The sequence below is a fragment of the Oryzias latipes genome, chromosome 22 (genome assembly GCF_002234675.1).
Source record: "Oryzias latipes chromosome 22, ASM223467v1".
NCBI lineage: Eukaryota > Metazoa > Chordata > Actinopteri > Beloniformes > Adrianichthyidae > Oryzias > Oryzias latipes.
In genome coordinates, this window is record NC_019880.2 from 19,329,373 (window position 1) to 19,354,130 (window position 24,758).

Genomic DNA, 24,758 nt, shown 5'->3' on the forward strand with positions numbered 1-24,758 from the left:
GGTAGCTCCTCCCACACGCGGCCCCGGCGTTAAGCTTTAAAGAACACAATTCGGGGTAGGGGGGCAAACCCCCAACAGGTTATATGATGGAGCCCAGGCCCATGGTGCGTTCACGGAGCTCCAGTACATAGAAGATTAACAGAAATCTAACAGTCACACAGCCTAACTTGGGCGCTACTGTATTTTCACAAGTAAGAAAAAAACTGCCGAACCGACCCTAAAACCGCCCAAATTATGCATACACGCCCAAAGCCACAAATTTAGAATCGAAACGGCCCAAATTGGGCAGAAAACAGCCCAATTCGGCAACACTGATGGTGAGTTTTCACTTAAACCGTCAGCTTCTTGTAGATAGTCAATACTGATCTTGTCCAAGTCTACAGTTTTCTCCCTTAAATCTAGTAAAAGCTTTTCAGTCTTTACCATGTTGGGAGTTTGGAGTCTGACTGATTGACTGACTGATTTTTTGGACAGTTGTCTTTTATACAGGTGATCAGTTCAAACAGGTGTCTACAATTCAGGTGACATCTTTGTGAACCAGAACTCTTAATGGTTCAAATACTTCTTTACCTCAATCAAATTAGTATACATTATTTAAAGTAAATTTATTCATTTTTCTTTCTCTCACCGGTCAAATGAACTTACTATTAAAATGACAGACTGTTAACTTTTGGATCAATTTTAATTCTATCCACTGTAATGAAGCAGTTGGATTTACCTTTCTTCACAGCTCTTTCTTCTCCTCCTTCATCTTTTCTTTCTTGCCTCTTGTCCTACCTTTGGTTTAGAACCACTTTTTCATCCAACCTCCAATTTTCCTCCTTCCTTCAAACTGCACTTTACTCATGCCAGCCAATCTTCCTCCCTGTCAATGCAGTTTTCTCTGTCTCCTCCCTCCCTCCTATTTCTATAAGACTGAAACTATGAGGCTGTAGGAGTGTTATTGCCCTCTAATTGCAAACCAGGAAGCAGTTTTCCTCTTTTTCTAATCAGGCCATCAGCATTTTTTTTTCTCTCCCAACCCCCTCCTCTTACTTTTTCGTTTATGTATTTTCATTAGTACCATGATTTGCCACTCTTCAGTAGCCATCAGTTTTAAATGTATTTAGTTACATCAACAAATGCAAAAATGTACATTGTTGGTCACAAAATTGGTTCTTTACCTTGTGGGACAACAAGTGAGCCTGTTAGCAATGTCAAATTTGATCATTTAATTAAAAAGGGATTCACTGGGATTCATAAATACACTATATTACCAAAAGTATACGCTCACCTGCCTTGAGTCTGGTATGAATTGAAGTCCCATTCCATTCAGTTTCAGTTTAGTTTATTTCAAACACAAATGAAAAATCAACACAACACAGTGGTTTAAGAAAGACCTAAAACAATACAGTGTGCTTGAAAAGGAGTGGGTTGAAGAGAAATCTTGTCTGCTCCCACCCCTTTTTACAAAACCTGATGATGTGCATGTTCAATACGTGTATTGATATTTACAGATAGGTACATAAAACATTCACGGTACAAAACATTCACGGTACAATTCTGCATGGCAACTTTGCAAAAGTGACATTTTTTGGTTAATTAACTAACCCATATAGTTCAATATGATATTGGTCCCCCTTTTGCAGCTTTTACAGCTTCAACTTTTCTGGGAAGGCTGTCCACAAGGATGGGCAGTGTCTTTATAGGAATTTTGGACCATTCTTCCAAAAGCGCATTGGTGAGGCGACAAACTGATGTTCACACAAGACTCTGTCATCCATGTCTATATGGACCTTGCTTTGTGCACTGGTGCACATCATGTTGGAAGAGGAAGGGGCCCGCTCCAAACTGTTCCCACAAGGCTGGGAGCATGGAATTGTCAAAAATGTTTTGGTATCCTGAAACATTCAAAGTTCTTTCACTGAAACTAAGGGGCCAAGTCCAAGTCCTGAAAAACAACCCCACACCATAATTCTTTCTCATCCAAATTTCATTCTAGGCAAAATGCAGTTTTTAATGTACCGTTCCCCTGGCAACCTCCAAACCCAGACTCATTCATCAGATTGCCAGATGGAAAAGCATGATTCATCACTCCATGGAACCCGTCTCCACTGCTCTCAAATTCTGTGGTGTCGTACTTTACTCCACTGCGTCCAACGCTTTGCATTGCACTTGGTGATGTGTGGCCTGGATGCAGCTGCTCGGCCATGGAAACCCATTCAATGATGCTCTCTGCGTTCTGGACTTGGGTTAATCTGAAGGTCACATGAAGTTTGGAGCTTTGTAGCAATTGACTGTGCAGAAAGTCTGTGACCTCTTTGCATTATATGCTTAAGCATCTGCTTAAGTTTACGTGTCCTACCGCTTGGTGGTTATGATAGAACCGACAGTTGACTGTAGAATGTAATAATAATTGATACTTTATTTATCCCTATGGGAAATTATTCTCCACATTTGGGGAAGAATGGGGGAATGGTGAGCTGCAGCTGAGCCGCGCTCGGTAGGTATTGGCGTTGAGGGTCTTGCCCAAGGAACCCTGGATTCCTGTGTGGTAGCCCTTTGCCTTACCAACCGAGCTACCCAACCACACAGATTATTAGAACTACCCAGCCAGAATATTTAGGAGTGAGGTAACTTCAAGACTGGATTTGTTGCACAGGTGGCAAACAATACAGTTTCACAGTGAAATTCACTGAGCTCCTAAGAGTAGCCCATTCTTTCATAAATGTTTTCATCATTTTATGGGTTTTATACAGATTATTTGTTTAATGTCTTGTCTTTTGTTTTTTAATTTTGATTTTTATGTAAAGCACTTTGAGTAGCACGAGTTAGAAAAGTGCTATACAAATAAAGTTTGATTTGTAAAAACAGTCTGCATGCCTGAGTGCTTGATTTTTTATACACCTGTGGCCAGGCTAAGTGACTTACTCTTGGTAATTTTTTGTATGTTAACCAGTGCTTTAAATATACAATTTTACTGACAGCCAAATTTAAAGTAAACCTTGTGTTTGTTTGTTTTTAATGTGCTTTTTATTCACCTAAAACCTGTATCCCTGACTAAAGAAGAATGTTCCCCTCAAATGATGAAATAAAAAGCTGTTAAAAAAACAGAGTGTCAGCTTCTAAAATATTTCAGAATAGAACAGAATACATTTGTTATAGTCAGTGTCCCATATACAATGAAATCTAAAATGCTTACTGGTCAGTACCTCATTCTTTTTTTTTAAACATAATAAAAGTATAAGTTATACTTAAGATTTTAAGAATAAAGTAAAATAAGTATAAGGATAAATTAAAATATGTAATAAATACAAGTGATAAAAATTAGCATAAATACATTCACACAAAAAGACATTCATCCAAACGCATTCTCTGTCATTGCATGAATTATCATAAAGTGAATTTCATTTCATAGCAGCATGCTATGCAGATTGCAGTTGGATAAAAGCTGTTTCTGAGTCTGCTTGTTGCGTTAATGAGTCTGTAGCGTTTGCCCAATGGCAGTAGATCAAACAGGGCACGTCCAGGGTGTGTGGTGTCTTTAATGTTATTCTGTGCTCTCTTGTGGCACCGGGAGTGATGTAGTTCTTCCAGTGTCTTTTGGGCCCTGGTGATGACCTTCAGAAGTACTTTCTGTTGAGCTACGGTGCAGCTGGGGTACCAGATGTACATATATACAGTTCGTTAGAGTGCTTTCTATTGTGGCACTATAAAAAGACACCAGAAGTCTCTGTGTGATGTTATTCTTCCTGAATATTCTCAGGAAGTACAGTCTTAGCTGGGCCTTTTTCAGCAGTTCAGTGGTGTTTACCCTCCAGGATAGATTGTCCTCCATACGAACACCCAGAAAGCAGATGTCAGCCACCCTCTTCAGGTGGTCCCCCTTGATGAATAGTGGTGGGACTGTCATGGTTTGAGTTCGTTTTGTCTTGGTTTTTGTTTTAGTTCTTGTTCTGTCTTGTTTGGTTCTGTTTCCTGTTTTATTTTGAAAGGGTTCCTGTCTTGTCTGTTTTCTTGAGTTTTACTTCCTTTGGTCCCCATCTGCCCTGATCATGTTCACCTGTGTCTTGTCTGCCCTGTCTGTATATAAGTCTTGTCTCTGCCTTCCTCTTGTGCTGGTCCATTAACTTCTGCTCATGTTGTTAACGTCTTCTTGTCATAGTGTCCTTGTTCCTCGCCTCGCCACAGTAAGTTTTTGTTTTTGTTTTGTCATTCCTGCTCTGCAGCGCTTTTTGTTATTAAAACCCTCTAGTCCTGAACCCGTTGGCCTCCCGTCTCTGCGTCTGGGTCCTACCGGCTCTTGAGCCCCCCCTACACATGACAGGGACGTTTGGTTTCTTTTTCCTGTAGTCCTTTATGAGTTCTTTGGTTTTTGATATATTAAGGGGATGTTGTCCGCTGAGCACCATTTGGACAGTTGCTTGACCTCGTCTCTATGAGCAGATTCCTCTCCCCCAGATACAGCAGTTGCTTTTCACCCACCACTGCAGTGTCGTCTACAAACCTTCCACTGGTGTTGCTATGATTTGCAATGCCCCTGTTGTACAGAGTACAACAGAGGGCTGAGCACACAGGCCTGAGGTGATCTAGCGACGAGTCTTAGGATGGAGGATGTGTAACGGCCTATCCTTACTCTCTGTCTGCGGTCAACCATGAAGCAGCTACATACCTGCAGCTAGCAGGTATGTTTGTAACATTTTAGTGTGTGTGTGGACAGGCCCCGCCCTTTGAGATTTGTATTACAGCTCTACCTTACAATAATGATAAACATTCAGCAACTTGTTGCTTTATGCTGCTTTATGGTTTTATCCCCCCCCCCCCCCTCCTATCCCCCCTCTCTAACGTCCCTCTCTCTTCTTCCCCTCTTTCCTTTTCCGTCCGGTCCAACACAAAAGATTTTCAAATATGATCGAAATATATAAAGTTTGGCCTCAATTACAAAAGGGGTTTATTCAGGCATACCTCTGGTCTGTCTGAAGATTTATAACCCCTGTTGTCAAAGTAAAATATGTACAACACAAGAGGCCTTCAGCTCTCATCTGTCTGCCCAGCTGTTGGAGAGGACAAGTTTAAAAAAAAACACATTAAGCAGCTAGTTTGACTACCAGTATGTGTGGGATGATGGTGTTGAATCCGGAGCTGTAATCCACAAAGGGCAGCATGAAGTGCTGTGGCCACTGTGTCCTCCTTGGATCTTTTTTTCTCTGTATGCAAATTAATGGGGGCAAAGTTCCTGAGATGGATTGATGAACCCAGATCTCGGTGATGAGTAAGACCCACGTATCTTTTACACTGTTGTTCGTCACAATCAGTAGCCTCTGTTCATCCATCTTTTCAGCGAGGAATCTGGTGTTTGAGGGAAACAGACTGGGGAGCGGTGGTTTGAATGACTGCCTCCGTAGCTTGGCTTGAAGGCCAGCCCTGCAGCCTCGTTTTTGCTTCCTCCCTCTCTACTGCTTTCATCTCCTTCTTGCCGGGATAATAATCCTCGGAGAGCCGGGGTGTCTTGCCATCTCAACCGGAATGTTGTGTGAGCGGTGAAACTTGGCCTACAGATGCAAAAAACACAGGACCGAACGGTGGAGCACTGAGCCGCAGCAGCTGTGTGTGCCCATATTAGTTTTCATTTACATTTAGGTTCAGCTTTGACAAGGCAGAGAAGAGGGGCTGATAAAAAACAAAAAAAGACTAAAATTTAGGGTCTTTTAATCCACATTGCTTTGTATCAGAAAGCATATAAAGAAAATCATAAAAGCCCATTAATTGGTAAAAAGACCAAAAAACTAATACAAAAAGTTAAGTAATTACAACAAAAATGTAATAGTACCTCCGGGAGTCCTCTCCTCCCCCTTCCTTCTCTGCTCTTCCTCCACAGATTGAACCCAGCTGTTGGCACGTCCCTCATCAACCCTTCTGTATTTATGATGGCCTTTCTCCAGGATTCATCACTAGTTTGGTGCAGTACCTGGTCTCTTGTGAAGTCTCATTTACTTAGTTAACCTCTCGTTTGATCATTCTTGTCTACAGAACTTCATCCGACACAAGTGCCAACCTGGGTTCGCTCTCAAGCTCCTGACAATTAAGTCCGCCTTGCCACCCAGACCTCCAGCCATGCCAACTTACCCCACCACGCCCCGTTTCCACAGTCTGATCACAAGGTGCAAGCCCCAACCTCACCTGCCTCGTCAAAACTGTGTCCTCTACACACAAGGGAGATAGATACCTTACCTTCTGATCCACATCTCGCCTCCGCCCTCTCTGTTGTCAACATCCACGGAACTCTTCGTCAACACTCGAGAACAAAATAAAAACTTTTCAAAGTCATCTCCTCGTGCGTGATCATTGCGGGTCTGTTCTCGTCATAGCTTTATTGTTTTTTTTGTCATGATTAGCTAACAATAAAAGCTATGATAACTCTGCGAAAAAGAAGCCAGCGAGAGTCTGTTAAAACTAGGTGATGGAGCAGAGCATGTCCCTTGCGTCCTGTTGCAGCAGCTGTCATCTGGTTCTCCTTTCCTGGCAGGGTCGATCCTCCGGACGGGGTTCTACACAGTAAGGGCAGAGGCCAGTACTTCGTCCTAGACACACGTTTACCTGAGAGTCTCCAGCAGGATACTTACACACACACAGCTAGAATCCTACCCTGCCGTTGTCGTACAGCGACTGCCACAGTCTTGCGCTTCATGAAGTGATCAGCTGATTGGCTGTACCTCTGTCTGCAGCCGCTACCTTGATCTCCTGCCTCTCTGGATTGATCCGCTGTCTGTGTCTGGGCCCCTTCCCGGCTTGCTTCTCACCTGCTCTTTTGGTGCTGCTTCCACGTGGTTGCTTTTCTGGCTTCTGGCAGTGTGTTCTGCTGCATGGTGAACTGGTTGGTCTGCTCATAGTGGAGACTCATCTTTTTAATGTTCATAGTCAGAAGCTGCATTTCCATTGACTATTAAACTGCACAAATTGGATTTGCAATAATAAATTCTAATTTCTGATTCGCGACAATTTTAAAAAAATCGTTCATTTATTGAAAAAAGTTTTAGCACTTGAAGGAGGTGTTTTTTTTTTTCAAGGCGTATCAAAATTGACATTTCGCAAAACTGCAATGGAAACACTTTTTTTGAATTAAATCACATGACCAACAACCTTGGACACTGCACCGGAGGCGCCATAAGAGTTCCCACAGCATCACACAGCTCATAAAAATAGTTGGATCCACAGCTCCTCTGTAAAATCACCAACCATGATTTCTCAAAATTGCTTCATCCGTAGCCACTGGAAGTGCTTTTTAAACAGATCAAAATACGATCGGAGTGGGTCTTTAAAGGATCCATGTTCATTGAGACTCCAAGACATGACTCCTGCTTCAGGGTGAAGATCCGTATCATTAACCCTGGGGATAAATGAAGCAGCTATCACAACAGCGTCAGGTTTCATGAGACATTTCAGAGAGCTAAATGCATTGTTCCTACAAATCCAACCAAAGACTAGAGACCTTAACTCCCTGGAATGGCTTGCTTAGGAGGACTTCAGCAGAAGTCTGACTGCAAAAGAATGAGAATGTGGTGTTTTATTGTCCAGGCAATATATAATTGCTTAAGACACGCTTTAGCAGTTTATTTTTCATTTATCTTCTCAATTTTTAAATCTAGTATGGCTTATTTTAATCATTCAGGGAATAATGATGATGCAGTTAGAGAAAATATTAGGTTACCTCCAAAAGCTGTTAAAATTACGTGCAGTGGTGTTCGTGCTGACTTTCTTTTTCTTTTCTTTTTTTCAAAGTTTCTTCTTTCATATTCTTACATTTCACATTTTGTCTGGCAAAAGTCTCAGTTTCACCGTTCTTGATTTACCATCAGGACATGAAACCTTTTCCACTGAATGCTACCTCTTCGATTTGAATTGCAAGCTATGATCAATCATCTCCAGCAGGCTCTTCTACTAATATGTTTTACTCGCAATAATATCAAGACTAGATTCTCTGTAACACCTAATTGTTACTGTGATTGATCTATTAATTTGGAAAGCTTCAGTTTTTTCCTACACTGACCAAAAATATAAACGCCACACTTACGTTATTGCTCCCATTTTTTATGGTATGAACTCAAAGATGTGAAACATTTTCCACATACACAAAATAACCAGTTCTCTGAAATATTGTTCACCAATCTGTCTAAATCTGTGATAGTGAGCACTTCTCCTTTGCCAAGACAATCCATCCCACCTCACAGGTGTGCCATATCAAGATGCTGATTAGACAGCATGATTATTGCACAGGTGTGCCTTAGACTGGCCACAAGAAAAGGCCACTCTGAAATCTTCAGTTTTGTTTTATTGAGGGGGTCAGGGGACTCAGACAACCAGTCAGTATCTGGTGTGACCACCATTTGCCTCATTAAGTGCGACACATCTCCTTCACATAGAGTTGATCAGGTTGTCTACTGTAGCCTGTGGAATGTTGGTCCACTCTTCTTCAATGGCTGTGCGAAGTTGCTGGATATCGGCAGGAACTGGAACAAGCTGTTGTATACGCTGATCTAGAGCATCCCAAACATGCTCAATGGGTGACATGTCCGGTGAGTATGCTGGGAACTGGGGTGTTTTCAGCTTCCAAGAATTGTGTACAGAATCTTGCAACATGGGGCTGTGCATTATCATGCTGCAACATGAGGTGATGTTGTTGGATGTACGGCACAACAATGGTCCCTAGGATCTCGTCACGGTATCTCTGTGCATTCAAAATGCCATCAATGAAATGCACCTGTGTTCTTCGCCCATAACATATGCCTGCACATACCATAACCCCACCACCACCATGGGCTACTCGATCCACAACATTGACATCAGAAAACCGCTCATCCACACAACGCCACACACGCTGTCTGTCATCTGCCCTGAAGAGTGTAAACCGGGATTCATCTGTGAAGAGAACACCTCTCCAACGTGCCAGACGCCATCACATGTGATCATTTGCCCACTCAGGTCGGTTACGACGACGAACTGGAGTGAGGTCGAGACCTCGATGAGGACGACGAGCGTGCAGATGAGCTTCCCTGAGACGGTTTCTGACAGTTTGTGCAGAAATTCTGTGGTTATGCAAACCGATTGTTTCAGCAGCTGTCCGAGTGGCTGGTCTCAGACGATCTTGGAGGTGGACATGCTGTATGTGGAGGTCTTGGGCTGGTGTGGTTACACGTGGTATGCGGTTGTGAGGCCGGTTGGATGTGCTGCCAAATTCGGAGACGGCTTATGGTGGAGAAATGGACATTCAATTCCCTAGCAACAGCTCTGGTGGACATTCCTGCTATCAGCATGCCAATTGCACGCTCCCTCAAAACTTGCGACATCTGTGGCATTCTGCTGTGTGATACAACTAAAGATTTCAGAGTGGCCTTTTCTTGTGGCCAGTCTAAGGCACACCTGTGCAATAATCATGCTGTCTAATCAGCATCTTGATATGGCACACCTGCGAGGTGGGATGGATTGTCTTGGCAGTGTATTTTTCTCTTTGTTTATACAAAATCAGGCTGAAGTTATCCTGCATTTAAAAACTTGAGAAAGCACAGACAGCTGTTACTATTTACACTTCTGACATGTGATGCACGTTCAAGATTGCGCTGAACACAGATTCATATGGTGTTCACACTGGACTTTTGCTAACTGATACTAGTGCATGTAACAAATATAAAAAATCTTGCCCCAGGCTTTTTCGTTCACTGCTCTATTCCCAAACATACAAGACGTGGTGTTAAATAATTCAGACCAGGCTCAAATTGCTATTATTCATTTTATTTGTCCTCTGATCAATTTTCAAACGGATGACACTTTTGTTTTTTGAAAAGGACGTTATCTGTACATCACTACCAAATCCAAGTTAAACTGGTTTCATTTTCAATGTTTTGTATATAGAGCCGGAAAACTGACTTAAAAACTTGCATAACGACGTGTGAACACAACAGTTTTGAACACAGAAGCCTGAAACACACATTTACATGCATTTACATAGACTATAAAAATTGAAAGTGGTTCCTTGAACGTGTGTTGGAGAGGGCAGTGTAAACACAGCATAAAATAAACAGAGCAGCTTTAATAGTGCACACCTGATGCCTTTAATTATTTTCATTTTGTCTTAACAAGCAGCCTTTGTTGTGTGGCTGTGAAAGAAAAAACAAGTCCCTGAGGTACAGAAGAGTTTTTGACACACATAATGTCATAACTGTCATGGTGCCTCTGTTAGCTTTCCTCCCCCTCCCCTCTCTGCTCTGTTCCTGACGTGACCAGCTGGTTCCACTCACCTCATCAGCCTGCAGCCTCTTTAGGAGATCCAGTTCCAGTGTTCAACGCCAGTTTGTTGTTCCTCTACGGATTATTCCACCACCAGTGCTCACCTGGTCACCGTCGTCATCTCTAGTTCCACGTCTCGCATCCTGCTCAAGCCCTGCTTTCCCGGACCTCCTCTGCCATACCCTCCAGCCACGCCTCGCCTCCAAGTCAAGATTCCTGATCCACATCATTCCTCGTCTTCTGAATCCATCCTTTAAGTTTGCTACCAAAATATCCGACTGTAAATTAAATACCTCTTACTTACCTCACGACGTCTGGGTTTTTTGTCTGCCAAGTCTAGTAATATCATGACAATAACAATGTTTTAAACTTTGTTAAAATTTACAAACTGTTTCATTTGTAATTCTAAAACCTTCTGAGCCAGTGTTTTGTTTGTTTCTCCATCTCATTTTTTAAAGGGCCTTCAAAACCAGAAACACCTTCCACCCCCAACTACAGTAGAAAACATATTTTCTCCTCTCAATTCAGAGAGAGGATGAGGGTAAAGAGACTTGCAGGAAAGTTCAGAGATGAGTTGTAAAGAAGAGGGCCTGGATGAAATGAGTTTCTGCGCACAGGCGGGAATTTCCAGTGAGGGGGCTGTCATTTCACCACTTCTGCCTACAGGGAAAGGACTGAGTGCTAGAATTAGGCTGTAGCCTCGCAGCTACCATGGAAAAGCTGAGCACATGTCCCAGAGGCACACAGGGATGCACCTCACTTAACAAATCGAAGAGCAGAACTAAGGTTTGTGAATTGGATGTGAGCTTTTTCTGGAAGGGAAGAGGTGATGCAGTGAATACGAGCTCTGGAAAACTCCCAAATAAAATCAACATCTCAGACACTAAGTACGTTTATCGGGCAAGGAGGAGATGTGGTATTTGAAGAGGATATAGGTGAACCAAGACAGGTGTCTGACAGGGTGGCAGAAGCTTCTGCTGGGGTGCATAGTAAAGTGTGCTAAAAATCAGAAATTCCCTCTGCTTAAGGCAAAACCATGTTCCCTGTGTTGCTGTCAGTCTTGACAAAGATTTCTAACAGAATGAAAACATTTATCAGGAAAAAGCTAAATCCCACTTTTGTCAAAGCCATGTTAAGGACTGAAGGCAACGTGTTTAAAAGCAGAGTCAGACATTTCTGAAAGAATTAGGGATTTGAGAAGAAAAAAAAAAAAGAATCTGCATTGAACAGCCAAAGAAGTGCAGCATGTCTTATGATATGTCTTATTATTAGGGATGTTTGATCAGATCACATAGTTTTAGACTCAATCGAAATCAAATGTTGTATTCAGATCAGGGATTGCATATTCAATTTATTCTAATTTTTATGATTAGTTTTATACATTTCAAGCTTATCGTCACAGACACATACTCTTCTAAAAGACCGTATATCATGAACACATCACAACATTTTAAAGTGCAGCTGAAAACACTAAGCAGGAGCCGTGCAAAACCAGTTCAACAAGGTTAGCAAGATGGGCAAAGATAAGGATTTTATGGCCCAATAACTCTTTTAATAAACATTTTAAACTGACAAGGAGTGCCTGTTTTGGTTTGTCTTGATGCAAACAAGAACCTAAAAGGGCATTTCATATGAAAAATTGGATTTTAAATGCTGGATTGTTGTTTCTTTTCTACGAATGGCTCTTTCCGTTCTGCTGACAGACAAACGGCAGTGAGACAAGTTGCAAAGGGACCGTCAACAAAATGCAAACTACAGAAAAAAGTGATTTTAAAAAAAAGAAAATCAATAATAATGTCTCTAAAAAGGAAGGCTGGATAGCTCAGCTGGCTGTCATGCAGGAAACCTGTGTTTGCTTCCAAAGGTGTGCAATGAACTAAAATCCAGTTAGGGTAATTAGACAAGGTCCTTTGTGCTGCTGCCCATCTGGGTCTCACTGTGCCTGGAAAATACAGGGTTTTGTCAGGAAGGGCATCCGGCGTAAAAACTTTCTGTCAAACCCATGATAAGCTGAAGAGTGATCACCCACAAACCTAAACAAATAAATAGTTCCATTGCTATAAACTAGTCACAAATACTCAACATCATACAAAGATTTTAAAATAGTCATTTTTATTTTTAAGAATTTTAAATTAAAACATGAATCACAACTGATCAAAAATATTCAATAGTTCTAAAGATCCTAAAGCTGCAATCACCAAACTTTCTCAATTACTCACTTTAATTATGATTTATTCAAAAACAAAAAAGCATAAACAACATCACATAGAAAATGGCACAGTTTTTTTTTTTTTATTTGACAATAAATGGCATAATCATAATTAAAAGACCACTGGAAACACTTTTACAATGGATAAAAAGATTATAGGAGTGAGTCTTTAACATTTATCTAAGGCAGGTCAGCACAACATTGAAATATACATATTATTATATTTCATATACCTATGAAATATACAAATTGTCTTCATTAGAGCTTTGTTTTTTTTAAACTTTTTTTTGTGTCCAGAAACAGAAGAGTTATGAGCATCTTGTGTTAGATAGGCTTTTTTTTTTGTCACAAAAGGGGTTATACAACTACTCTTTGGGCAATAAGGCCTGGTATTTCAAGACTTTGGTCACGATGAAAATGATCCGGATTACCAAATCCTCTGATCTGACTGCACAGATCAATGATTTTTATGTTGGTATTTTAAAACTCTGCTGGATCAGAATATATTTGCTCAGATCTGCTCAGATGGGGTTTTCAGGTCTGTGCCGCCCAGATAAAAGGCAGAGCTTTCTCCAGGAACGAGGAAGAGTCTGCAAGACTTTTGTGTAAAATTTTGAGTAATTTCTCGCTCTACGATGCCAATTTGTAAAATCTGAAAAAGCGATTCATTATATTTTGTTAAGAAGTATTCATCATAAGAATGTCGCTTCTGTAAGAGTGTTACAAAGAAAAACTAACTTTATGGAGCCTCTGAAAAGCTAGCTTCATTTAGCAGGACACTCGCTGTTCTTAACGCACACCACTTTAATTCTATACTCTGTTTCTTTGTAAATGTATTTCTGTCTGGTTTAAAGATGTCACCATGCAGTAAGCTGATGGACACGTTTGATTGTCGTGCTGCTGCGGGTCTAGAAGCTGCTGCGATACGAGTGGAGCATGAGAGACCTGCTGCCCTGGATCTGCAGTCCATGTGTTTGTATCTATTTATTTTATATGTCTAGCCTATGTGTGTGAAATGATCAACAATCCTCAGAGCAGACCCCATTTGCACAGGAACTTTTAAAACAGGATTCTGTTTTTTAACTCTGTGTTTTGAGGGTCCTTCAGTTGAGGTGCTTTTCTGTTCATTTTTTTGTTTGCATTGTTGATCTCTGTGTATTAGTGAGAATTTACTAATTTAATATCTAACAACATTTTTAAAAACATTCAAATCTGACATTTAAAAGAAAAAGAACCTTCATCAAACAAGGAGTAAAATAATTTTATACATCAGTAGTGAAAGGACTGTGCTGCATTTTTTTCTTTTCATTGAGAAAACGTGTTAGAATTGTTCAATTATTCAACAAATGGAGTGCAAAGTATTAGCCCCGCAGCTTTTTTATTGTTCCTGCATAAGTGTATTCTCTACACACCTTTAATATTAATTAGGCACAAAAACAAAAACTTAATTAGACTTAAAATTGAGAATTAGTTTTAGGGTTTTGCTAAATTCAAATATTTTCACATTTTGGGGGGAAATGAACAGATGTTAAAAGAAGAGACCGAAACATGATCCACCTCTGATCCTGAACTCAGCTGGGATCAGAATACTCATTTTCAGGATTAAACTCATCCAGGATTCATTTCAAATGTTTAAACTACCCTTCAGAGGCCTTTAGTACGAATTAAAGGAAGAATTGGATCAACAAATTCCAAATCCTAATCTTCAGGATTACATTTGATATAAAAAAACAAATTTTAGATCCGGATTCAATCCAGTGTTTGAAACACTGGGCCTAAGAGTGCATAATTATGTACTCTCAACTTTATGTATTGAATTTTATTTGTATAATACTGTATTTATTACCAATAACAATGAAAATCAGTGTGTAGGGGTAAGTAGGGCATAAATAAAACAGACACAGAAGTGCATGAAGCTTAACATTATTAATGCTTTACACAAACAATCTTAACTTAATACGCACATACAAATAAACATTGGCATGACAACAGAAGAACCTATATGACCATTCAAGGGTTTGCACTAACACATCTATATGTATGCAGACCAACATTTTCAATTAAACTGAAGTTCCTGTAACTGCAGCATCCACAAACATACTATACCTATTTCATACATCTGGCATAACTGCATGCATACAAATGTCTGCTTTTGTGCAGAGGTGTGTGTTGACTGCAGTGTTACTGATTGTAAAAGAGACAGTGAGGAAAGCAACCGCTTCCCTCGCTTCCATTAGAGAAAGTAAAAGATCCCACTCCACAAATGCAAAAAGATAGAAAGGTGAGGGAAAAAAATACAGACACAGGCGAACATCCAGAATGACACGTCCCATCAGAATGCCTTTGAGATCCATCTGTCTCTCTCTCCATCATTGGTTCCCCCTCTCCTCCACTTTCTGCGCATCATCCCTTCATCCATCTGCCTTATCCCATGTCTGCAACTCTGTCTGTGCAGTTTATTTGGTCTGATTTTTTTTGCAATTTCTTTCTTTTTGTCTTTTTCTGTCTTTCATCTCTTCCTCTGCTTAATCTTTTTTTTTTTTTTGTGGCCTTTGGGCTGAGGTAGGCAAATTTCACTGCTGATATTACACACCTTAACCCAGAAAACACACCTGGCACAAGCATACCCAGACACACACACCGCTACACACACACACACACACAAGCACTGGTCAGCGCCGCGGTACTTCCCACGAGGAGGAAGATTAATCCATCATATTAGATGTTCCCAATTCTCTAATGAACCCTTGATCCAGCGAGGCCGGTTGTGTGGACACGTTCTGTAAAATCTGCACTTCTTCTACCTTCACATGAGGCATCTTTGGTCAGGCAGTCACAGAAAAAAATTTAAGGCCAAAGATTGGAAGTTTTTTCTACATGTAGACCACAAACTAAACAAGGCTAGAACTTCTTTTAATTCACTATACTCACAAGACTTTCATCTGGGGGTGAGGAATCTGTTAATAAGGGACATATTCATAAAGTAAAGGTATGCGTAAGTTTGCAAAAAAAAAAGAATACAAACAACATTTAGTTTAACGTTTGAAGTATCTGTTTTGAATACGATTTGTCTTTGTTTTCAATGTGACTTTTCTTTGTCTTGAATTGTAGAATACTGAGAGGACATCTCCTGATTACTCACAGTTATGTTCAAGCACCCACCCCTACCAAGGGTCCTACATGTCTAAGGTGCAATTAAAACCGGGGGGGGGGGGGGCATTCCATAAAGCAACCTTATTAGGAAGATGGACAGTCTGGGACAGCTGGTAGAGTGTCCCCCGGTGGTCAAACAGCTGCCCCCCCCCCCCCCCCCAGCATAGGGTTCAGGTCTCCTAAGCCCAGGGGCCCACATCCCCTGAAGCGCCGACCCACCAGGCCACCCACCCCACACAGAGAGAGAGGTTCCAGAAAGCCCCCCCAACCCCGTGAGGGTTGCCCCACCCCATCCCAGAGCCAGGGAAGGAGTGATCCCAGCCCCATCAACACAGACTTTCATCTGTGTTGATGCTCGAGTCTGCATCCCAATTTGTTTTCGGAAGTGAAATGTTATTGTCTAGGTTGCTTATGAGTTTGTATATTTTGGAGAGACTTTTATTCATTAAAAAATTAATCAGAAAGGTAACTACTTCTGGTAGCTTAAATCGTTGTCTTTGTATTGTCTATATCCCTTTGGATGTCACGGTGCTAGAATCCTCCAGCTTTCATGCCGCCACTGGCCGCTGACAGATGGCAGCAGAGACGGGGATCCCTGCTGAGAGCGGTGGCAGCAGGAAACCCTCTGCCAACTGCTTGAGCGTTTTTGTTGTTTTGTTTCATCATACTCTTATTGTCATGACTTTTTTTAAACCTAACATGAGGGATGTCTGCTGCTCTTTTTTTCCACCACTTCTGGGTATGGTGCATTGTTTATACCAGGGACACTACAGCAGTGTGCCGTGGGAGATGGTCAGGTGTGCCGTGGGAAATTGCCCTCATTAACTGATCTAAAAATATTTACCATCTCCAGGAAATCAGCTCTTTGTTCATCCAAACAGGCCCTGATAAAACACTGAGTAGTTAGGAATATGAAAGATCATAAAGTACTTTTTTCTTTGTGTTTATTTGATTCCATTAAAGACATTTTGACAAGAATGAAGGTACTGCGATTTAGCTGCAGCTATAACTGTTTTTTGAAAAGTTCCACCCATTTAACTGTCTCCACCAATCATTCTTGGAGGCGTAATCATACGTCATCAGTCTGACCAATCAGAAGTGGTTAAAGTCCTCACCTCCTTGTTTAGATTCTGCTCATAAAAATAAAATACCAGCTAAAGCTCATATTTAGCGGTGTAGCTTTCCACAGAATCTGGTATCAGACCTTGGAAAAAGTGAACAAAACAATGAAGCTCAGAGACGCGAGTCTTTCTGCGTTCGGCGGCTGTTTGCACTACATCTCCCATGATGCATTGGGTTAAAGTGACAGCGTCTCAGCGCACAATGAGCCTTTCTTTCTTCTTGAAACCACAACGAACACACATCAAACAGTTTTTAAATCTTTTAACTTACTTTTATTATATCTTTTAGAACAAACAGCTGCAACTTCCAGCTTTTTCTGACACAGTTATAACAAAAATGCACATGAGATTGCGGAGGGGCTGTAGATCAATACAGACTATAGATTTTCTCCTTTTTTTAAATTTTTGGATGCTGGAGTGCCGTGGGATTTTAGTCAAGGTTAAAGTGTGCCGTGGCTAAAAAAAGGTTGAAAAACACTGGTTTATACAATCAGCTGTTGTCGCCTGTCAACAAGGGAATGTCACAAATATGACATTTCGGTCTTCCAAGATACTAGGGCTGTGGATTGTTACTTAGTTGGCGATTCGATTCATGAATCAAGATCAACGATTCACAGATTGAACCATGATTCTTATTTTTTAATATAGTATATAGCAACCGACGCTGAGTTCTGATTCATCTGTTCTGTGTGGCTACCCTTAGTTAGCGTTAAGTGATTCTGTTGTGTTCTGTGCTTACATTGGAGCTCGAGCCAGTTATTTGAATGTGATTTGATGAGTATGGGTGGGGGCGGCACAGCAAGCGAATTTAAAGCAGTATCAGCGAGTACTAGGCTGGGAATGAATAAGAAAAAAAGCATCAGGGCATATTTGTACAGTTGCTATGTCTTTTTACTAGATGTACTCCCCTTTTCCCTTTTCTTCTGTGCCCTTATCCCCTGTCTTCAACATCCCTCTCTTCTTTCTTCTTCTTTTCCATCCGGTCCAAAAAAAAAATAAAGGACACAAATATAATCAATATAAAAATGTAGCCTAAATTACAAATCAAGTTTCTACAAATTAACACCTTTTGTGTTCGCAGATACACAACCCCCTGTTGTAACGGTAAAATATGTCCAACACAAGAGGCTTTCACCTCCCATCTGACTGCTCTGTTGTTGGACAGGAAAAGCACAAAAAAAATGTCTCCTTCCTTGTCTGTCTCCTCTCACAACCAACATCATTCACATCTCTCTTACCTCTGGCATTGTCCCCACCGGTCTCAAAATAGCAGCTGTAACACCAATTCTCAAAAAACATGGCTTAGATCCAAATGACCTCAATAATTTCTATCCCACCTCAGATCTCCCATTAATTTCCTAAATCCTAGCAAGAAATGTGGCTACTCAACTTCATTCTTATATTTCCTCCAATAACCTATACAAACACTTTTAGTACTTCTACTTTATAAGTACAAGTTACAAGTTATGTATGGTAAATAAAATTATATAAAATCCAACAATTTAAATAATAATCCAGAGTGGGATCTCCAAATGAATGATTTTGATTAAAATGACTGGTATGAGCCAGTTTAGACTTGATAAGTAGTTGTGTCTTCCAATCCCAAGTGAGAACATGAATTCCAGCCAGAACTATCCAGGGGAAGCACAGTTTTGCTGCTTTTCATTTGCCAAGAGAGCCATCACCTCTGGCCAGTGTTGGCTGCTATTCAGTTGTTAAGTAGAGCCATTAAGTTCTTCAGGTCCTGGTTTCGCTGCCATTTGTTGTCAATATATGGCGTGTGGAAATGTGGAGTTCACTAAATGTAAATAGCTGTAAACTGTGAAAAATTGGGGGATTTCTGGGCATTTATGGGGACAAAAATCTAATTTGTCATGCAGTAAAAACATTAAACTGTCGGTAAATGGAGGGTTAAGGACCCAAAATGCAGGAGATGAGGCTTGGTGTCTGAGCTTCAATTTTTTGATAATCAACTTAATGATTGAAGAAAAAACAAAACAAAACAAACAAACAAAAAGGAAACACAATGGATGTGACAATGCAAACGAGTTGACAAGGAAGAACTGAAAACCTAACACTTAAGACGCCAAGGATGATTAACTGAAATCAAGACAGCTGTGGATAATTAACAGCTTAATGCAATGTGACTGTGACCGAGGGAACCCCAAACCTTAAAGCTGAACATGATAAAAACCAAGAAGACATTACTGAAATAAATAAAAATGACACAATCCTCAGGTTAAGTTTTTTAAAAGGGGTTAAAGGGTTAAAAAGCGAGCCTGCTTCTTCCACACAAAAATGTATTCAAATGTAGCATATTTCTATGACAGGTTTATTCTTAAATATAGGGCTTCATTGCATTGCAACTTAAACATTAAAAACTATTTAGGTACTGCAGGACTATCTAGTGCCCTGACTTTTAAAAGCAATTTAGACACCATGCTCACTACTTTTTTTAAAGGGTGTCAAGCCCCATTTGATGTCTAGGGGTACCTAGGAGCATAACATAAAAGTTAAGTGTTTTGCCCCTGACTTAAAATTAATAACAAAACACCAAACAATTGTCTCCATAAAATAAAGAACATTTATTTACAAATTAATAAATACTGAACAACAATAACTTAAAAGTGAAGCACAAAGGCTTCAGGGTGAATCAAGGCCAAAATAACAAACAAAACACCACCTAACTGAAATCTTGAAATCTTACCTGTAAATAAAAGAGAAGGGAAATCAATGACAAAACACTAACCTCCATGGACTAACATAAACAGGAGAAAGCACAAATGAATTAAAATAGCAGTTCACTACTGATGGGTCTGGCAACACCGATGCGTCAGCTCACGTGTCGAGCTCATAAAGTGAAACCCCATGTCAGTGCGCGTGTCACTTCAGGAGAAGTCACGTGACTGATTCAGCAAGTGTGTCACAGCGGAGTTGGCGCCTGCTTCAGGCGCCAAAAAACGTTCAGCCCACTGTCTAGTGGGTCTAGATGACCCAACTCCCAATGTTAAAATGCCTAGGATAGCACAAGGGTTACAAGGGGCAAGGGAGAGTTGATCAAGACCATGATCTTTTCGAACATGTTGTCACGGTGCCTCTGTCAGCTCACCTCCCCCCTCACAGCTCCTGCTCTGCTGATTGGAACCAGCTGTCCATCACCTCATCATCCTGCCAGACCTTCATAAGGGAGCTCCACTGCAGTATCCGTCGCCAGTTCGTTAAACTCACTCCAGTGCTGAAGTCTGGCGTCAAAGTTTATGATTCCTGTTAGTCTTCTACTTACCTCGCCTTGTACTTACCCTCAGGTTCATTTCCACGGATTTCGTGGTTCCTCCTCATCCAGAGCTCCACACCTCACTCCAACCTGGTTACGCCGTCCTCGACGCCCACGCCTCGCCTCAAGTTGGCTCGGCCGTCCTCTGCGTCCACGCCTCGTCTCAAGTTGGTCCCGCTGTCCTCAGCGCCCACGCCTTTCTCCATCTGGCTCCACGCGTCCTCGCGTCAAGCTCCGCTATCCTCAGCGCGTCACGCAGAACTCACCACCTTCAACCTCCAAAACGCTAAGTGACTTTCTACGGAAGATCAACTTCAAAGCTCTGCATAATACTCTGTACCTCCCTGGGTGAAAATAAATCTTTTCCAAGAATTCCTGGCTCTGAGTACTTCCGGGTTTTAGCATCTGGGTCTGCTACGTCTACGACGTCATGACACATGTGAGGTAAACACAACTACCTTAGTTTTGCTTTCATTAAGGCCAAGAAAATTTGCTGATATCCAAAAAACTAACTTCAGCAAAGCAAGCAATAATTGTGTTACTCGTGCTGTTACGTCAAGAAACATGCAGGTCTAAGGCTGGAGGGAACGCAACATAAAACACACAATGGTTGACTTTTAAGATTTTTTTGGGGATAAAAGGAGGAGGGGAGGTAGGAATTAAGGTTGGGCCAAAGGAATGAAATAAATAGAACAAAACACAGCCTGGCTATAAACCCAAAAATGATGTCCTTAATAGAAAAGTATGCTAAACTGGAATCTTGGGTAAAAGCCAATGGCCTAGCCCTGTTATTATGCTGGTTTCAGTCTCTTTTAAATTTGTTTTCTTCCTTTCTATTGTCTCTAAAATGTTTTAATATTGTTTTATGCTTTAAATTCTTTTGATTGTTCTCCATGGATACAGCACTTTGGGTCTCCTTAGCTGGTGGTGGAAGGTGGTTTATTAATAAATTAAATGGGGGAAAAAAGGCAAAGAGGCATAGTACACCACAGTTATAACCACCAAAATGTATTTTCTGTTTTTATGAGTACATTCAAGTTTACATGACTATTACCTGATTGTAAGATGGGAAAGGCAGTCAAGCTGTCACCTCGTGGAGTAAGTTTTATTCATATTTTTCAAGATAAAAATGACGTGAACAGAAGTGAAATGTTAGAAAAACAAACAGACAAAGCTACATGAAAGCTCAAAATATTTGAGAAAACTAACTATACAATATCAAACAAAAGAACTTACAACAGTAACAGGTTTGGCTTAGACTTTAAACATTCGGAGAAGTTGATCAAAGTGACTGATGGAGAGCACTTGATTGGAAGTTCATGTATTGACAACAGCAGTGAAGTTTCAGGTGATTGTCTTCTGTAATTTTGGATGACTTGAAGATTAAAAAAAAACTAATTAAAAAGCTTTGCCGCAAAACATGTGTTCCAACAGGAGAGAATGAAATCAAAAAAATTGTACTAAAAATCAAAATCCAAACTCTGGCAATCAGGCCCCATGTCCTTTCCTTCCTCACCGAGTTCGTGTTATATGCGCGTTCTGTGTCATAAATGATGGAATGCTTTGTACTTCCAAAATCAAACTGGACCATGGTGTTATCCGCAATGTTGACTTGTGATATCCTGTGGGCACACCATGTTGAATGACATTTTCAAAATTTTTATTTTTGAAACCTTGACCTGTTTCCTATTCCTCTAGCATTGTAAATCAGGCTTTGGAAAGGTAACTTCAATGTGTTTAAATTGTAAGATAACATGATCCTTAGAAGGTAACCATTTATCAGGGGTTCTAACAAAGTCAAGAATACAAGAAAATGTGTGCTTAAATCAAGAAAATGGGGTGCGCACCAGCAGCAGTGGAATGGTAATGCATATAAATTCAACCAAATGTCTTCTTGTAAAGACAAATTAAGTTGGAATTACATGTAGTGGTAATAAATTGCACTCAGCTGACATGACATTTAAACTTATTAGTCTTGACAGAACGTTAATTTAACAGCCGCAATTTAATTATAACATGGAAATTTTTAACCTTTATCCTGCACAGTTGATCTTTTTTCATCAATGTTTCTTTCAAGAAAAAAAAGAATGAATCTTCTCTACTTTGTTTTTGTTTTTTTAGATAAGCCAGTGTCAAATTAGAGAAATTTGATATTAGATTTATTTTTTTAACAGCTGTTTAACCTACTTTGTGGGCCTGTGTTTTCTTCAAGCATATTCCAAAAAGTGATTTTCATCTGACCATCCATTTTCAGAACTTGCTTAATTGTTTTTGGGGTCGCAGTGCTGCTGGAGCCAACCCAGCTACAGTTGGGAAAAGGTGCGGTACAGGTGAACAGGTCACCTGTTGCAGACAACAACCTCTGCATCAACGGGAAGAAGACCAAGGAGATGATCATGGATTTCAGGAAGGACAGATGCCCCCCTCCCCCCATTCACATCGGAGGGGACGCGGTGGAAGTGGTTTCCAGCTTCAGGTATCTGGGCGTGCACATCTCCAGCGACCTCACCTGGAGCACCGACACCTCCTGCCTGGTCAAGAAGGCACACCAGCGCCTGTATTTTCTGAGGAGGCTCAGGCGTGCTGGGATGGGGATCTCAGTCCTGACCTCCTTCTACAGGTGTGTGGTGGAGAGCGTCATGACCTCCTGCATCACTGTGTGGCACGGCAGCTGCTCTGCAGCAGAGAGGAAAGCTCTGCAACGAGTGACAAAAGCTGCACAGAGGACTGTGGGCTGCAGCCTGCCGTCCACCACTGACATCTATAAGACCAGATGCAGGAAACGGGCCTCCCGCATCCAGAAAGACCCCACTCACCCCTCACACCCTCTGTTCTCCCTGCTCCCCTCAGGCAGGAGACTGAGGAGCATAAAGAGCAGGACCACCAGACTGAGGAACAGTTTCTTTCCTGAAGCAGTCAGACTGCTGAACTCCGGTTGATCACTGCACCCCCCCCCCCTCTCCATGGACAACAAGCTAATTCCCAAGTGCAATATCACAGGGCTGTGCAATACTTAACATAACATACTGTGCAATTGAAAAATACTTCTGTGCAATACTCCGTAACAGTCTGATATCATTATTGATACTATATTTATTTATGTCTGAATGTAAACGGCTGGCCCGGGAGCAGAGAGCCTAATTTCGTTTTATCATGATAAAATGACAAAGTTTCCTGATTCCTGATTCCTGACGTAGGGACATTTGAGAAACAACAATCAACCTCTAAAGCATGTTTTTTTCTTGGACAGTGGGAGGAAGTCGGAGTACTTGGTCAAAACCTATTAACAAGGATGACATGCACACTGCACACAGAACGGTCCCAGCTGGGATTTAAGCTAGGCCTTCTTGTTGGTGCAAGAGCACCTTTTTTTGCCCCATACAGGTTTTCCAGTTTTCTTCTGCACACAGCCCGTATACTTCCATAGGGGCTGTAGTAAAGAAACCATAAAGGTAGCATTTGGTTTGAAATGGTAAATGGTGTGTCCCCTTTTATTTATTTGGGTTTTACCTGAGCCTGTGTTCTTTCATTGATTTTATGTTTTAACATTGTGACGCACTTTGTGAATCACTTTCTGAGAAAAGTGCTATATAAATAAAGATTTACTTACTTAGTTACTTACCTATGTAGCACTTTTCTACTTTCCTTAAGGCCCAAAGTGCTTTATAGTCACAGGTCCATTCACCTATACCAGGGGTCAGCAACATTTATGACATGAAGTGCCAATTCAAAATGATCTCCTTAACTGTGTCGTCACCAACTTTAATGCGAACTCTGAAATAAAGAAATACAATAATATTTCCAATATTTCTGACATTTTATTTAATTCACAAACAGCAGGAAAAATAGCTGTTTTAAAAAACTCAAAAAAGTGACTTCATAACAATGTTGCTCAAGGAAAATAAGCTACAGTTGAAATAGTATTGCATAAAACAAAAAAATGTGTTTGTTTGAAACCAAAAGTACTGCATTTGTGATGTGTTATAACTACAGCAATAGGATTGGATATGTCAAAACAAAATACCATAAAAATGTCTAAGAATTTCACAAATATTAACAGGAAAAACAATAAGCGCATGCATTTGGCTTTTCTATATTTTATTACATTAAGTTACTCAGGCCCTGTCTCATAATGTAAGTTAATTTTGTGAAAGCAGTCATGAGAGGAAAAATAATCGCCTTCTCATCCCACAAAAAAAGAAAAGAAAACTCTAAACTAGTGGATTTAGAGCAAAAAATCAGACTGTTAGAGGAAACCTACAGCAACTCTCCGGATGAACAAACTCTACAACAAATAAGGAAAGTAAGAATCGAATTAAATGAAATAACTAATCAAAGAACACAGTTTTTATTACAGAGACTACGCTTGGAGAGGTTTGATCACAGTAATAAATCTGGGAAATATTTGGCAAATCAACTCAAAATAAACAAAGAGAAGACAACTATTTCATCAGTCATAGACCTAACAGGAAATGCAACACATGATCCAGCTGCAATAAATTCAGTTTTTAAAAACTTTTACCAATCTCTCTACTCATCCCAAATTAATCCCTCTGACAATGACATCAACAGTTTTCTCAATAGCATAGATTTGCCTAGACCAACAGAGGAACAAATCACAGCCCTGGAGTCCCCTTTTACTAAAGAAGAGCTACATAAAGCATTAACCAACATGCCTAGTAAAAAAGCCCCAGGACCAGACGGCTTCCCAGCAGAATTTTATAAAGAGTTTTGGCAAATC